At 40.5% G+C, this 14,313-nt stretch overlaps 1 protein-coding gene across 1 annotated transcript in view; it reads left to right on the forward strand.

The window, feature by feature from the left end:
* The first annotated feature begins 10,291 nt into the window (after window positions 1–10,291).
* Window positions 10,292–14,313, forward strand: part of LOC129866770 (liprin-beta-2-like) — a 124,310-nt gene continuing 120,288 nt past the window's right edge. The window contains exon 1 of the mRNA XM_055939632.1: window positions 10,292–10,781. The gene's annotated coding sequence lies outside the window, so the exon portion shown is untranslated. The remainder of the gene's footprint in view (window positions 10,782–14,313) is intronic.

The following is a 14,313-nucleotide window of genomic DNA, read 5'->3' on the forward strand; positions in this document are numbered from 1 at the left end:
CGCAACAAGTGCATTTGTGATGAGTTCGCAGATCAAATGCCCTCTTGTGGTGCCAGCGGACAGCCGAAAAACCAGTACGTTAACCTTCATTTATTGTAATTTAAATTACATTTGTAGTAGTTAAGTGTTGAGTTATATCACATAGCTACCTAAATCGTTATTTCAAATAAGTTTGGTGACTTCACAGCAATTGCTAGCTAGCGAATGAAATTTAGCTCAGCTAAATAATAATCCCCCTAGATACAGCCATGTTTCATAGTAACGTCATGAGATTTGTAAACGAAAGAGGAATAGAATAATATGAAAATAATTCCTCATCTACCCATTTAGAGTATTTCTGGCACATCACAGAAATTCCCTTCTCCAGAGGGTATAAAAATGGCATTTTCTAACTGACCTGCTAACTTTCTTTGTTGTTACTTTTAAGGTTGGACCCAACATGCAGACCACCTGCAGGCAGAGAGGCAAGAACCATTCATCTGCCCGCTCAAGGACAAGCTACACTATTCACAGCCCTGTGTAATGTTCAATGTAATTAATTGCATTGCTGGACTTTTTGACACTTTATGTATTTGTATTAAACATGTCAAAATAAAAGGAAATGTAGGGTTTAAACATGTCTATAATGTTAATTTGTTTTTGCTGTTAGTGATAATTCCCTAAGTGTTAATAAATGTGTGTTTACATCATTACGCCTTTATGTATGTGTTATGAATGACCAAAGGTGTCTGACCTTATAGTAAGTACAGCGTCATACAGTGCATTCGGAAAGTATTCAGACCATTTTTTCCCCTAAAATGGTTAAGTTAAGAACAAATTCTTATTTACAATGACTGCCTACCCCTATGGGACTCCCAATTACAGCCTAATGTGATTCAGCCTGGATTCAAACCAGGGACTGTAGTGTCACGTCTTGCAGTGAGATGCAGTGCCTTAGACCGCTGCACCACTTGGGAGCCCTTTGTAAGGCAGCACGTGACATGTTATTATATATGATAGCTAGTAACCTCACCAGGCTAATTGTGCATGGGCAGAAGTGTAGGTGAAAGGGATTAGGAAGACACTAGCCCTAAATATATTTTTGATGAGTTTCTGATGTAACTATGCTTGTCTCACTAATAACCACCAGATGACACTGTTGTCAAGAACTTCAGCAGATTGAGCCAGCTGCTGGCTTTTCACTCTGCCCCCTCCATAGCCCCCAGTGCAAAACACTGTGATAAGACTGTACATGGGATACATATTGACTTGTACAATGACAACTTTTCTACCTGTCTCAGCTAAAGTGGGATGGTAAATACTCAGTACGGTCTCTACTAACCAAATATGTTTCGTTTTGAAGAGGCACTGTGTTATAGACATATGCATTTAGTCCTGCGTGTTATATTAATTCCCCAAAAAATACATGCATGTACTGTTGTGTTGAATATTAGCTGTGAAGACCAAACACTTTAACACTTGCTTACCCTATTTGGTTCCAGTGTGAAATAACATGTAAACAAAGACAAACACACAATGTAAACGATGATTGACTGCATCACCTGTTAACAACCTAGACCCACATTGGTCGCAGTTAATCCAAAGGTTCGCCTCTTGGACTGATTCTATGGATCATAGCCAATATCTCTAAATTGTAATTTGTGAGAAAATGCAAGTGATTATTACTTGGCCTTTGTCTTATTAGAAACATCAATGTTTAGCATTCCACTTCCAAACATAAAAGGCGTGCTTGACATTCTTTACAAGCAAATTATTACAACGGGAAAAGCAATGCGCACATGCATTAAATGTGCAGCAGTACAGTAGAGAGACAATTTGGAAAAGCACTCGTGATATTCTTGTACTTTATGTTTTTTTTGTCTAAGGTCAAAAGTCACCACTGTAATGTGAAACCCTGTATCCCCATCTCACTTTATTGATCTTCCATCAGTTGGCAATGGGAGGTTGACCTACATATTGAGCTCATTAATCTGTCATTCAGGGAAAAATTGCAAAAAAGGGCTCTACTGGGCAAAGTTCATATTTGACTCTTTCCAATATTAAGATAATCTCTATAGAGATTACTTAAAGCAAACAGAATGAGTCCAAATGAACAATTCAGCAAAGTCATTTCACGGTTGGATGGAGTGAAAACAGGATTGACTATATAACCATTGCTTCAACAGAGGCTTCAAAACAGCGATATGTGGGACATTATAGAATCTTTTGTGTAGGAAATGCTACCTGCAATTTTTTTTGCCAATGATCTCCTCCACATTCACAGTTTATGCCCTCAAAATTGCAGTCAAATTGCAGTCAGTGCAAGAGCCATGTATAGCCAGGGTAAAAAAAAAAAAGAATAGCTGAACCAAGTCATATTTCAGAAATAGGTATTTAAGAATTCCTTTCACTTCAAGCATCCCAAGAAAACAAGATTTGTTAAAACATGTAATACTGCTAACAACTTTCAACGGTCAAACTTTAAAGTAATCTATGCTCCAAAGACATTACTAATGAAGGTAGAAAGGCAAGAAAAGAGCTGGTTACCCAAGAGCTTGATTCTATCCTGCATATTCAACAGTATAACATACACCTCTTTGAATGATCTATTATTTACCCATTTGTCAAGTCGTACACACTACATGGCAAGCTCTGGTATATCGACTGCACTCAAGTATCAAAATCAAGTGCGGGCTTTACCTTAGAGCAGGTACAATAATTCATGAAGCAAGCTGTATTCTATCTGGTATCATTCAAAAAGAAGCACACTACATATTCTTCAGAAATACAAAAGTCATCTGTGCTCTGACAAATGCATAAAGAATGACTCGTCTGTGTCTAAACTTCTACTTCCAAAGACAACCAAAACGCTTCCATCTCCAGTTACTAAAGATGATTATAAAATATTAAGCAATGAAAACAAGTGGTTCAATTACCAAATAATTTACGGGTTCAATTGTCTTTTGAAGTCACATCTGAAGGAATTAAGGAGTCTGTTTTGTGACAGCAAAGAGGTTTTGTCAAATGTGCCTGGAACGGTGCCCAATTGGTGACGTGTTGAGCATGTCATTGTGCCTGTGAACTTAGTCACATTGGACAGTTATAGCCATATATACACAACATATATACTGAACAAAAATAAACGTAACATGCAACAATTTCAAAGATTTGACTGAGTTACAGTTCATAAGGAAATCAGTCAATTGAAATAAATTAGGCCCTAATCTATGGATTTCACACATTATGTTACGCACGCCTCTGAGAAGAGGGAACGCAACTTCCTGCTACAACTCAACTCTCTGAAGTGCAAGAGGTATGGACTGTAGGTGCGAGTAAGGATGAAACAAAAGCAGATTTTACCGTTTACTTGGATTTATTTTCTTACACGGTAATATGGGGAAAAGGGGCTGGACGGAACCAAAGCAAAGAAAGTAAATATCAAAGTTCCCCACTCTCCTATCTAACATGCCTACCCACTTAACTTACCTAACTTAACACCGCCTGGTGCCCTAACCAAAATACAGGGGGTGGTCCGCCCAGGTCTTACCTAGTGTGCCTAGACAGTAAATATACTACGGGTATATGTATGCCCGCGGGCCTCTTGCCTAAGCACTCCCAAAGTGCCTTCTCCTTCCCCCCTGGGAACAAATGAAACAGAGTAATTATTAATGATTTCACAAACACTCAAACACAGGACATAGAAAAACTGCTACCAACAACAACAATACATACCACACTTTCTGATACACAACCCACACTATATCACAATCTAATTTTTCTCTCTCTCAATCTCCAAATCTCTACTCCAAATCTCATCTCTCTCCTCTACCTACTCTCAATCTCAATCTTCTCTTCTCTTGGGGCAGAACACTGGCTTTTATCTTCAGGTGGCAATGGTGATTAGTGTCAGCTGCTTCTTGACGAGGGGGCGGGGTCAGCTCCAATCACCAATTAGCCTGGGGTTGACCAATCAGCTGGTTGGGGAGTACTTCAGGAAGCCATCTCCTGAAACACACACTCAAATACAAAACAGAACACAGAAACTGGGGAACGTAACACGCCCACCACAAAAATTGCAAACATACAGTTTGTAATAACAAAAACTAACGCTTCCCCAGTTAGTAAACCCGTGATAGAGCGTCAGCAACCACATTCGCTGAGCCCTTCACATAGGCTATCTGTACATTATATCCTTGTACAATCAGAGCCCACCGCATAAGGCGGCGGTTCTGATTGTACATTTGCTTTAAGAACACTAAAGGATTATGGTCCGTGAAGACCATTACAGGCAAGGCACTGGATCCCACATATACCTCAAAGAACTGTAAGGCTAGCAATAAAGCTAGCGTCTCTTGTTCAATTGTGGAGTACCTTGACTGACACGAGTTGAACTTACGGGAGAAGAAACTGACGGGCCGATCCACTCCGTCTTCATCTTCCTGTAAGAGAACCGCACCCACCCCCACTATACTAGCGTCAACCTCCAACTTAAAAGGTTTGTCAAAGTTGGGGGCGGCAAGCACTGGGGCACTACAAAGTAGCGCTTTAGCGGACTCAAAAGCATGGTTACAGTCCTTGGACCACCTAAATGGTACCTTGGGACTAAGCAGAGATGAAAGGGGAGCTACTACCGTCGATAAATTCTTACAGAATGTACGATAGTACCCTACCATCCCTAGGAATCTGCGCAACTGGCGTCGAGTCGTGGGAGCAGGAAAAGCAACAATTGCCTCCACCTTGTCAGATACTGGGCGCACTTGACCTTGTCCCACTTGTTTCCCTAAGTAAGTCACCGTAGCCTTCCCAAACTCACACTTGCGAAGACTGGTGTCTCCTTTTTGACATTCAATCACCTTCTCAGGGGTGACAGACAAAAGAATGTCATGTAATTGGGGTGCGATTTCGCAGTCCCCTTCCTTAGTTTTTACAGGAGTAAAAACTGTCGGACTTGCAGAAGGAATACTCGGTGCATTGTCTTCTACTTCAACATTCTCAAAAATGGAACTAGCCAAATCCACCACATCTCCAAGCTTGCGAGATTGTGCCCTCGTTAAGACACAAGCAGGAAAAACATGTGGAAATGCTTGAACCAATTTCTCATCTGCAATTTTGATTTCTGGGTTGTCTACTACCTCTAACACAGGAGTAACGTTACCACCAGCAATATCATTCCCTAATAGCAATGTGACTCCTTTTACTGGCAGTGTAGACACTACACCAACACGGAAACGTCCTGATACCAAGTCTGACACTAAGTGGACCCAGTGTAATGGTACAGGTACTGTTTTTGTCTCTATCCCCTGTAATATAACATGTGAGCCACAATACGTTTCAGGAGACCAGGGTAAAGCATCAGTAATGATTACTGACTGCGCCGCCCCGGTGTCTCGTAAGATTTTAATTGGCTTTTGATCAGCTTGTTCTCCAGTTAAGGAAACACAACCGGTAGAGATAAACGGAGCATAGACAGGATCCGGTTTCTCAAATCCTGAATCAATACCTCGGACCAACGGACGAGCCAAAGACTTGACTAAACCCAAACTTTTCCTTTTTGGGGATGGTGACTGGGACTGTTTCGGTTTATTTTTCAAAACTGGGCAGTCCGCAATCACGTGACCCTTTTGGTGACAGTAAAAACATTCACGGATCTCATGAAAAGGCTTGTCAGAGGAAAAGCGACCTGAATGAGGCACTGATGACGTAGTCAGTCTACCTTCAAAACGAGGTGCACCAAAGACAGTCTTGTGTGTCAAAGCATACTCATCTGCCAACACTGCTGCCTGGGCCAATGTCACCACTTTCTGTTCATTTAAATGAACTACAATTCTATCAGGGAGGTTGCTTTTAAAATCCTTCAACAGCATCAACTCCCGAATATCAGCAAAGGTGTTAGCTTTGCTGGCTGAACACCATCGATTAAACAGAGACTCTTTGTCCCTAGCAAACTCAACAAAAGTACGGTGAGAGGGTTTCTTGTGGTTCCTGAAGCGCTGTCTATAAGCTTCAGGCACCAACTCATAAGCCCGCAACACGGTAGTTTTAACTGTATCATAGTGTAAACTGTCTTCCAGGGAGAGAGCAGCTACTACTTCCTGGGCTTTCCCAGACAATTTACATTGCAACAGGAGCGGCCAAACATCGAGTGGCCAATGCAGCGCAGCGGCCACACGCTCAAATGCAGAAAAATAGGAATCCACTTCCGACTCTCGGAATGGTGGGACTAAAGCTATATTTTTACTTACATCAAAGTGGGCTTGATGATGAGCAGCTTTTGGAGTCGTACCGGAGCCAGCATCTAGCTCTAGCTGTCGGATCCTCACCTCCTTGTCGGCTTCTATTTTCCTAATTTCAAGATCAAAATGCATTTGTCTCTCTTTATCTTTTTGCTCCATTTCTAACCGGGCCAGCCTAGCGGTCCCGTCTGAACGACCTGAAGCAGAAGATAGAGGATCGAATCGAGGCAATGTAAAGGGGGTACGAGCAACCCCTTCCTCCGCCCTGTCCTCCGACTTGGCATCAGAAGGTCTACCCGTCTCCTCTCCTTGCAATGAGAGAATTCTTTCTCTCACTAAACCCTCCCTGACTAGCACCAAAAGCTCAGCCTTGAGGGCTTTCTCAGGGATAACAAATCCATAATGGTCAGCTATTGCTATAAGGTCTACTTTTCGAAACCTCACCAAACAATCAATAGAGGGCGCTTCAATGAACTTAGAGATGGCTGAGGCAGCCATCTTGTACACAACAATCTACTGAAAACACAAACTAAACAAGTCATCCAAACTCACAACCTACCATCACACCTCAATCAATAACCAGAGAGCCCAGTGCAGCAGGGTCCGGTGGGTTTAATGGAATCCCGGATGAGGGCCTAGGAGGGCATAGAGGCCCACCCACTGGGAAGCCAGGCCCAGTCAACCGGAATTTTTTTTCTCCCCACAAAAGGGCTTTATTACAGACAGAAATACTCCTCAGCACCCCCCCCCCCCCCCCCCCCCCCCTCTTCAGATTATCCTGCAGGTGAAGAAGCCATATGTGGAAGTCCTGGCTGGCATGGTTACACGTGGTCTGCGGTTGTAAAGGCTGGTTGGATGTACGGCCAAATTCTCTAAAACGACATTGAGGCGACTTATGGTAGAGGAAAGAACATTCAAGTCTCTGGCAACAGCTCTGTTGGACATTCATACAGACAGCATGTCAATTGCAAGCTCCCTCAAAACTTGAGACATCTGTGGCATTGTGTTGTGTGACAAAACTGCACATTTTAAAGTGACCTTTTATTGTCCACAGCACTATGTCATGAGCATGCTATTTAATCAATTGAAACACTGTTGCAAATGTCATAGAGACAGACACCAAGGTTTATGCAAATCTCCGCTTTTGAAAACGAAACGTTAGTCCAAAAGAAATGTGAGATAATGTCTAGATGCTTTTTATAGCGGAGATCAAGTTCATAAATTGCCTGGCTGGACCGATAACATAATGGATTGCGCAGTCAGATGGAACAGAGTAAATAGGAATTTCAACGTAATAGATTTAGCCGGTGGTAATTTTTAGAATAGACAACGGATGGAATGTGGTTTTAACCAAACAGCATTCAGGATTAGACCCACCCTTTGTATAATTAAGCAATAAGGCCAGAGGAGGTGTGGTATATCGGGGATTTGTGCTATATGGCCAATATACCACGGCTAAGGGCAGTGTCCAGGCACTCCGCGTTGCATCGTGCATTAGAGCAGCCCTTGGCCGTGGTATATTAGCCATATAGCACAAACCCCCGAGGTGCCTTATTTCTATTATAAACTGGTTACCAACAAAATTAAATCAGTAAAAATAAATGTTTTGTCATACCTGTGGTATACGGTCTGTCAGCCAATCAGCATTCAGGGCTCGAACCACCCAGTTTATAAAACATTTAAAACTCTACAGAAAATGCCTTTGATTGATAATCAACATGTGTCTCTATTATGTAATAGTTTTAAATCTTGTCACTGTTATTGGTTTTGAAAACTGTTTAATAGGACTTTACAGTATACTGCTAACCTTGGTAGATAAAAAGAGGGCTATAACTTTGTAAATAATGTTCTCCATTGTTGTTCTGAAAGCTTGATTACACTGTGTACTGTTAGCCTTGTAGCCTCGTTGTCTCTTGTAAGACATCTTAAACTCTACCAAAAGTGCCTTTGCTGACCTTGATCAATAATCATGACAATATAGCTTGTAAATAATCTTGTCTCTGTTATAATGATTTTTTTAACTCGGTAATGGGCCTTTACTGGGCCTTTTACTGCCTTTTACTGCAAACCTTTGTAGATAACAAGCACATATCGTCCAACGACATCAAAATAATTTCCTCTGTTGCTGTTCAGAAAGTGTGATTATACTGTGTCCTAATAGCCTGGTTAATATTCCTTACATTTATCTTGTAAATAAATTAGATTCCATTTTGATAAAAAAAAGCTTTTGTGTTTATTTGTTGTTGTTGTTGAGTGTGTATTGATTTCAGGGTCCTGGATAGTTCCAGGCCATTTAAAGCTTTGTTGCTGGATATGTACGACACAGTCCCCCACCAAAACTACACACATTTGGTTAGTAAAGAACCTACTAAGTATTTTTCACCCCCCTTTAGCGGAGACAGGTAGAAATTTTTTCTCTCAAGAAGCCAATATGTATCCCATCTACAGTCTATTACAGTGTATTGCATTGGGCGTTATAGAGGGGGCGGAGTGAAAAGCCAGCAGCAGGCTGTGCAACACAGTTCCCCTCCAAAACGAACCATATTTGGTTAGTAGACAGGTAGACAGGTAAAAGTTCTCTCTACAATCTCTCTAGTGTATGTGATGTGAACAGAGAGGTCTACTTCCTTGGGGACCAGAACATTGACTGGTTTTCATCAAGCTGTCCACTTAAGAGGAAGCTCTTCACTGTAACCAGTGCCTGTAATCTGGTTCAGGTTATTAATCAACCTCCCATGGTGCTTAAAAACACTACAGGAACAAAATAATCCACATATATTTATCAAATGTTTACTCATACTGTAGAACTTTGTTCTAAAGCTGTATCCATACCCATAGGATGCTGTGATCACAATATAGTGGCTATATCCAGGAAAGCCAAAGTTCCAAAATCTGGGCCTAAAATAGTGTATAAGAGATCATACAAAAGATTTTGCTGTGACTCTTATGTGGATGATTATTTGTTTGTCTGATGTGATTAATAAGGATCATCCAGACGCTGCACTTGATGACTTTATGAAATTGCTTCTTCCAAATATTTATAAACATGTACCTTTTAAGAAACGGACTGTTAAGGCTCCTTGGATTGATGAGGAATTGGAAAACTGTATGGTTGAAAGAGATGGAGCAAAAGGAGTGGCTAATAAGTCTGGCTGCACATCTGATTGGCTGACTTACTGCAAATTGAGAAAGTATGCGACTAAACTTAACAAAAAGAAGAAGAAACTGTATTATGAAGCCACTTTAAATGGAGTACTTTAAACAGAATTAAGGGCAGAAAGACACATTCAACTCAATCTTTCATCGAATCAGATGGCTTATTCATCACAAAACCATTTCATGTTGCCAATTATTTGAATGATTACTTAATTGGCAAAGTGGGCAAATTTAGGCAAACTTAGGCCAACAACAAACAGTGAGCCATCGCATTCTTGCATATTAAAAACAAATAATAATAGAAAAGCTTTGTAAGTTTGAATTTTGTCGAGTTAGTGTGGTAGAGGTGGACACATTGTTGTTATCGATCAATAAGGACAAACCTCGCATTGACGACTTAAATGGAAAGCTACTGAGGATGGTAGCTGACTCTCTGTCAATGAGTATCCCATATACTGTGTATTACACTGCAGTGAATGGAGTGGGTGGAGTAAGGAATCACCAGTATTCTGTATTAAACCCATAGCCCAGCACAAGAGACCCATTTAAGTTTTGCAGGCTCTATTAAGTAATTCCAAACACATATTTGTATTTTTTCAAATATAGTCTACCTACACCATAGCTTTCAACATACCAGTATTTGTGTAAACTTTCAAAAGAAACGCTGGTATAAATAATACAATATAAAAAATAAAATAGGTAAAATTATCGATACATTTTTTCAAATATGGTTGCAATACTGTGAAAAACTGTTTTACCGCACTAGAGTGCAAAAAAAATCGATATTCACAAAGTTTAGCATGTCTTTGCAGTGGGACTCTTATTTTATTTTAATTATCCACGATTGTACCATCTATTCTGCTACTAGGAGTACGGAAATCCTGAAGCCACAGCACTTCTCGCAGGTTCTATGTACGCGAGAGCGTTGCGAACCCGATGGTCTGGATTTTTGACCTGGTTACATGCACATTGGACAACACAGCAGCTTTTCGGCAGGATTTGTTATTTCTGTATAACAATAAATCGGCAACGAAGTTGGCTCTTACGATTGGTTGCAATATGAAAGAATGTTGCTTTTCCCCCAATTTTCGTGTGTGGTCAAGGGGATTTCCTTATTATTACATGATAATCGACTAGGGGGAAACGGTAGGCTAGAGCACGTGGACTGTGTAGTTTGATGGGATGGCACGCCCCTGGAATACCATGACAGATGATTGGTGGAGCGGCTTTACGATGAACGCACTAATGGCACCCGGAATGCATAGTCGGGCAAGGCGCGGAGCATCCTATCGGAAAAGATACCACTGTCCGTGTCCATGACATTTTTAATCTAAAGTGGTTCAAATAGTATTTTCAACGGGTGCAGGGGAAGAATTCGCGTTGGAGAGCAAGTCTCCCGAAGTCCAGCATATAGTAAGTAATGCCAGAGACACACTTGTTTTCATATAGTTTATAATTTCTATCCCATTCGCAGGTAGTCATAAACAGAAGTAGATCGATTCAAAGTCTACATATTGCCTAATGTACGTCGACTTTGCCAATAAATCCTATTTTGCCAGTTCTATACAGATTTTTTCAGTTAATGTTCAATATACCGATTTACATACGGCACATACCTGTGGGTGTCCACCTGTGAATGAGCGCTGGGAAGGTCACACAGACTAGAGAATAAAACCTGTCTGAACATGACACGTACTGTTCTGTAGGTTTCACCACTGTTTCTCAGCAGTCCATAGGCTGCTGTAGCGTCGTATAGCACTTTGCATGTACTGTAGCGTTATTCAAATAAATAAGTCGTTTTTTCCCTCACTTTGTTTAAAATTGTAATCTGCTGTTGCTACATTTATTTTTGGATTTATAAATGAGTGATATGTACCCAATGATTATTTAAGAATATAACTTAAATAATGAAGTTATGAGCTTAGTTCAACTGTTATACCATATCATAACCCAAAATATAAGCTTGTTTTACGCCAATGTTTGTAAACAAAGTAAACGTAACAAGCACTATATAGCCTCAAAACATGGTTCAAACTATAATGTTGATATCATGGATGGTCAGTCCTTGCATCCATAGCTCTGTCTATGCATTTGAGAGTGGTTACATGTCTTCAACCCCATTGCTCAGCGTTTTACCAAAACAGAAGCAGGGAGCACACTTTGTTATTGTTTCAACCTGTGATTTCCACTTTAACTTGCAGTTGCTTTTTGATGTTTAAAGGTGTAAGAATTAAGAGGAGCAAATACATTTGATCCACACAAAAGCAATTCCCCATTTACATTGGTTTGTTTGGTGTGGCTTCTGTTGATGAAATGCAATTTTGTTGTTTTCAGTATGCTATAGAAGCCTATGTTGTGTTAAATGACATTGCAGCCCCACACACCAGAGTGTAATCGCAGACTATCCATTATGGACTACATGACAAGCAGCTAAATATTTCTTGCTGTGAATGATATGGTCATTTCTGAATATCAAGGCTGCAGTACACCCAGCTGTGTGTGTTGTCATCAAACAGCGAAGATGATTCCTAGACCAGAAAATACTTGAGTGTCTTGAATATGGACACAGAGTTGTAGGGGTCTTGCTCCTAGGATATAATGTATTCTGTTGCCATGCTCATCGGAAGTGGCACAGGTCGCATGAATTTGACTAGAATTCCCCTAAACACCAGTGGTTCTTTGGCCTCCTAAATAATTCACAATGCTGTTGTTATCACAGAGATTGCCTGTTACATTCTGTTGAAGATACCCTTGATTGATCAACAACTAATTTGATGCATGGTGAAACCATGGTCTGTCTCAGATTGTATTATCAATTTGGAATGAAATTTCAAATGAAGAAAAACGAATTCTTCCAACATGCGAACAGTATGCAAAAGAGAGTTTGCATGTGCAGTATAAGCTTATGTCCTGCACTAAGTCATAGAATGAGGAAGATGATACCTAAGGGCAATTCCATGGTAAACGGAGTGACACTGAGACACTTTAAAATGTATGTCAAACAAAAACCAATGATTGCAAAGTTAAACAAATGATACAACTCTAAGCACAAGACTTCTTTTAATCATTTCCACTGAAAACTTTTTTTTTAAACGCGTTTGCTTGAAGAACAGTGCGGATGCCAAGTTTAGTAACAAAATGATGTTTTGTGCTGTTTGTGCCGTCATTCTCTTACCAAACTTTGCATCTGCACTGTTCTTCAAATAAATGTGTTTTTTGTTCAGTTATTGTGGAATTGCCCATAACCATAGCAGCAGATCAGGACACTATATTCTGATGATCAAAGAGTGTGTTTAATACCAGTGGGAGTAGTCCTCCTCCAACCTTACGTTTGGATAATTATTATGTCAACTCACACAGCTATGGCTCTGTCAGTCATCTACATCTTTAGTCAGATACTGGATGTCAGAGAGAGGAGAGAGCTTACTACTCCCAGGAAGACTTGACAAATCCGAGGGAATAACATTTCTTTACTTCTTTCGTGTTGATTTAGCACCACATAATCAAGTTATATATATATTTTATTTTTTATTTTCATACTTCTAGCAGAGAAAAGCGGTTATTGCTGCTCTGTTTATGTCTCCTTTAAATGTTCAATGAAGCCTTTTTTTCAAATGTCAATATCAAATTATTTCTGCGTAACAATTAAGTACCTTACTGTGATTTTTTTCAATTAAAGAAACAAAAATAGGTTCTTAGCAAAGGGACATTTCTCAGGCATGAATTTTGCTAGGACTGTCTGGGAGTGGTCTGAGTAGGGAGGGGAAAACGGAAAATTAGCCGTTATTGGCAGAGCGGTTTGTAAGTATTTTTTATTATTGAATATTTAAAACATACAATATACTTGCAATGAAGCCACTCAACAACGACATCACATTAGTCATCTAACAGACTCCCATCCGGAGCGACACACAGAAGGAACCAGGGTCAACGCCCTGCTCAAAGGCACGTCGACAGATCTCCCACAAGGTCAAAAAAACGGGGACCCAAACCAGCGATCCATCATCCACCGGCCCAAGCTCCCAACCGCCAGGCCACTAGCCCTCCAAGACCCCCCCCACAGTTCCCCAAGAGCTGCCCTTCAACCATCCAAGACCCCCCTCAAGCCCCCGTCCCCAATGTACCAACAACCAACAAAATGAACAAAGAGAAAAAAAGAGAAAGACAAAGAAAAAACAGACAACAATGCAAAAAACAAAGGACACCAAGGACAACAAAAATCATAACAGCAAGGCCAACTGAAAATGTTTGAGTGCATGTATGGCACTATTGACATGTGTGTGTGTGTGTGTGTGTGTCTGTGTACATTATGTGCACATGTGTGCATTTGAATGAGAGTGTGTGTATATGCATGCGTACAAACACCTGCACGACATCAGCCTCAGGCAAACAGGCATTAGCTGTAACTTTTTGTTATGTTTTATATTGACTTAATTATTTATTTATGTATTACTTTTATCTTTGACCGTCATTCTATCCCCCATCCAGCAACTCCACTCCCACTTGTCTCCAATTCCACATCCCAACCCTCAGCTCCCCTCAGCCCCTCCCACCTATCTCTGCTGGCCACCCTCTTCGGATTTCTACGCACCATATATCTTTCAACTATGCCGTGATGTTTAACATACAATTTGAATCTATCTAATCGAATAGAATCTACAGATTGCAAGTTGAAGATAAATACTTTTACTATGAGTATTAGTATATTAGTAATTGACTGACCAGATCTCTCCAGATCTCCCAACAGTACTATTTCTAGGGTACATTTTAGATCAATGTTATGCATTTTCAGCCATTCCTGAACCTGAGACCAGAAGCAGGCTACCTGCGGACAATACCAAAATAAATGGTCTATTGCTTCTGTATCCACACAACAAAATCTGCAGAGCTGCGATGATTGTATGCCCCAAATATTCAACATTTTGTTGGTTGCAAAAATTCTATA

The sequence above is a fragment of the Salvelinus fontinalis genome, chromosome 12, assembly GCF_029448725.1.
Source record: "Salvelinus fontinalis isolate EN_2023a chromosome 12, ASM2944872v1, whole genome shotgun sequence".
In the NCBI taxonomy this organism is placed as follows: domain Eukaryota; kingdom Metazoa; phylum Chordata; class Actinopteri; order Salmoniformes; family Salmonidae; genus Salvelinus; species Salvelinus fontinalis.